General features: G+C 45.9%; 1 pseudogene; it reads left to right on the top strand.

The window, feature by feature from the left end:
• The first annotated feature begins 2652 nt into the window (after positions 1–2652).
• On the top strand, positions 2653–3587 carry LOC119565170 (annotated as a pseudogene).

Raw genomic sequence — 3587 nt, 5'->3', positions numbered from 1 at the left:
CCTGTAAAGTATTTTCCATCCTGAGTTTACAGAGATGATTTTTACCTTTCTCTTTTTAATAAAACCCTTCTTTTCAGAACCTGACTGATTTTTCCATTCTTCCAAGATCCAGGGGTTTGGGTCTTTGATGGTTTTGTAACCAATTGGTTAGGATATTATTCTTAAGCCTCCCCAGGAAAGGGGCTGTTGGGCTTGGGGGCATATTTTGGGGAAAGACGTCTCCAAGTGGTCTCTTCCCCTGTTCTTTGTTTAAAATGCTTGGTGGTGGCAGCATAGGGTTCAAGGACAAGGCAAAGTTTGTACCTTGGGGAAGTTTTTAAGCTTAGGGGGTCTTTCCTGCGGGTCCCCACATCTGTACCCTAGAGTTCAGAGTGGGGAAGGAACCCTGACCGGGTGACTTTTCATACAAAATGGAACATTGTTCTCTGAAAGCTCAGCTGCCATGATGCTACCCAGCTGCAGCTGCCTGGATCCTCCAGAGGAATGGAAGGCTTTTCATCTGCCTCATCCTCAGAACATAAATGATGGTTGAAATGATGAAGGGACCCCCTTCCTGGAACGATCCGAGGGAAATTTCCATGTAGGGAGCCCTGTGGAATCTCCCTTCCCTGGCCTGCACTCTGGGTTTGTAATACAGGACAGGGGGCTACTGGGGAGAAATCTGGTCCTATATTAATAATATTTTTATTATTAATTTACTTATTTATTAATTTTATTTCAGCAAGATCACAGCTGTGACATTGTTACCAGGTGGCCGCCCCCGAGGTAGCCAGGTGACTAATCGGAACCATACGAACAGTGACGACAAACCCGGATCCCAGGAATAGAGCCTGCAGCAGGGCTTGGCACTGCAGTCCAGTTGACTAGCATCACCGCGCATCCCCTGTGATTTGGCCTCCTGCAGTTTGCCATTGGCTGTCACGGGGATTAAACCTGGTGCAAACTAAGCCGAGCAGCTGAGGTTCCCTGATGGCCAAGTAGGCCCCAAGGGAATGTGCAAACATGCTTCATAAAGACAGTTGCCTCCCTGTCTGAACAGATACTGCCTGCAGCCTGCTGCCCACGCAACCTCTCCAGTGACTCCTTGTGCTACTGGGTGAAGACCTCTGGTGTCAGCAGCTCCCCTTCCAGCAGGAATTGGCTACGTTGGCAGGTTTGGCTATCTTTCAAATGTGAAGTGAAGGGGAAAGGCTGCAAGGTGTTTCCATTGGCAGATATTGTCTGAAGCAGCAGTGGACTCAGTGATGGGGCTGGAGGGAAGGCAGCGCTAGGTCATTTGGGAACTCCTCCCCTACATCTACCCATGCTGCACAGTGAATAATTTCAGCCACACAGAAATCTGACATTCCAAGCGAGCTCAGAGTGTTAAAACCCTGATGCCCTGTGTCAGGATTTCTCAAGGCCTCCTCTTTCTGTAGATGCCGTGTGCTCTGAGCCCGATAATGCTCTGGGCTGAGCAAGAAGAGACCCCAGGGAATAAGAGTTACTAGTTCCCCAATCACGCCAGGTTTATTTTGTCCTGGAAATTTAATCAGCAAATGCATTTTCAACCATTTTATTCTCTGGCTCGATTGTGAATCCGTGAGCTCAACCACTTTGTAATACCTGTGAAAGACTTTCCAAAAGGTCCTGGAGAACAGAACCGCTGGTCCGTGTTTCAGCAAAGAGTAGATCTGAGGTGCATGAAAGGGGAGTGTAATAGTGGTTTCAATGTAATTTACACACATCACCTGTTACACGAGCATGGTTGAAGTAACTTGCACACTCAGCTGGATATTAGTGCAAACTTAGTGTTTGCACTATTCACCCTTTTGTAACACCAACCCCACCCCGCCCAGCTGAAATAACTCTCTGTCTTTTTTGTCAAGCTTCTCATTCACCAAATACAGGATGCAGATCCTGTGAGGATGAAGGGAAGTCTATAGGACAATTGAACTCTCTGCATTCAGTCAACATTGGCTAGGAAAATCATTTCAGCTTCTCTTGGAGGGATTTTGGGAGGTCAGAGTGTATTACTGGGAGCATTTGGCAAGGGAAAGTTAATGGAGTCCTCTTCTAATTGAATTGACACATGTAAATCTGGAGTGATGCCGTTACAGTCAATGTTATTGAATTCAGAAAATGGCGCGAAAAATGATCTCATGTGCTCCAAAGTGGTAGTGGCATAATTTGGACTCTCCGGAGAGGATAAAGTAAATAAAATATATATAATGAGGCAATGAAACACATAAATAGCTTCAGTGCAGGGTAGATAAATACTATGACCGTTTTCACCGTGCACTTGCCACGTGTTTACACACATGTTATGATACAATGGGCCACACTCAGAAGTGCAGGGCCAAAAAGGGTGTCTGTGGGAAGGTCACGAGTGCCAAAGCACACAGCACTCAAATAGGCTGTGGCACTCTGAGCCACAAGATATCAATGGGGCCAGTTGCTTAGAAGAATGCAAAGAGGGGCAGGGTGTTTCTATGGGTTACTATTGGTGCTGAAAATCCAAAACTATGTTTTTGCTGATCTTTCTTGAACTCCAGGGAGTCTCTAGAATTCCACTCAGAGCAGAATGATGTCTCAATAAATATCATCTAGTCTTCTGTTCTTTTTCCTTCCAGGAAGAAAAGTTTAAAACTCATCGGAGCTTCTCAGTCCATTATGTCAGCTGTCAATGAAACCAAATTCAACCCTGCCGTTTTCTTTCTCACCGGGATACCTGGGAAGGAAGACATCCATCTCTGGATCTCTATCCCCTTCTGCTTAGTGTATGTTACTTCAATAGTAGGAAATTCACTCATTCTGTTTGCTATAAAAACAGATCCAAGTCTCCATGAGCCCATGTACATTTTCCTTTCCATGTTGGCCGTCACAGACCTTGGTTTATCGACAACCGCCATACCAACGATACTGGGTATATCTTGTTTAACTCTAGGGAAATCAGCCTCAATGCTTGTTTTACCCAGATGTTCTTTATCCACTTTCTTGCAAAAATTGAATCCGCCATGCTTTTGATGATGGCCTTTGATCGCTTCATTGTAATCTGTAACCCACTGAGATATGCTTCCATCTTAACCCTGCCGAGAATAGCCAAGATGGGGTTGGTGGTTGTGCTAAGAGGTGTGGCCGTAACATTACCATTCCCCTTCCTCCTGAAATGGTTCCAATACTGTCGAGCCAACGTCCTCTCCCATTCTTACTGCCTGCACCAGGACGTAATGAAGTTGCCATGTGCGGACATCACAGTCAATAACATCTATGGCTTGTTTGTTACACTCATAACGCTGTGGTTGGACTCGCTGCTCATCTTCCTCTCTTATGTGATGATCCTCAAAGCAGTGCTGAGCATCACCTCCCACATGGAGTGCCTCAGGGCCTTGAACACCTGTGTCTCCCACCTCTGCGCCGTCCTGGTTTTCTACATGCCAGAGTTCAGCCTGACCGTCATACACAGATTCTGGAAGAGCTCTTCTCCCTTGCTTCAAATTCTACTGGGCTACATCTACTTGCTGGGCCCACCCCTGATTAATCCTACAGTGTACAGTGTGAAAAGCAAACACCTTTGTGGAAGAATAATTAGGGTGTTTGTCAAATGA

This window comes from Chelonia mydas, chromosome 1 (genome assembly GCF_015237465.2).
Source record: "Chelonia mydas isolate rCheMyd1 chromosome 1, rCheMyd1.pri.v2, whole genome shotgun sequence".
NCBI lineage: Eukaryota > Metazoa > Chordata > Testudines > Cheloniidae > Chelonia > Chelonia mydas.
Note: the sequence above shows the minus strand (reverse complement) of the source record. Positions and strands in the feature narration are given on the sequence as shown.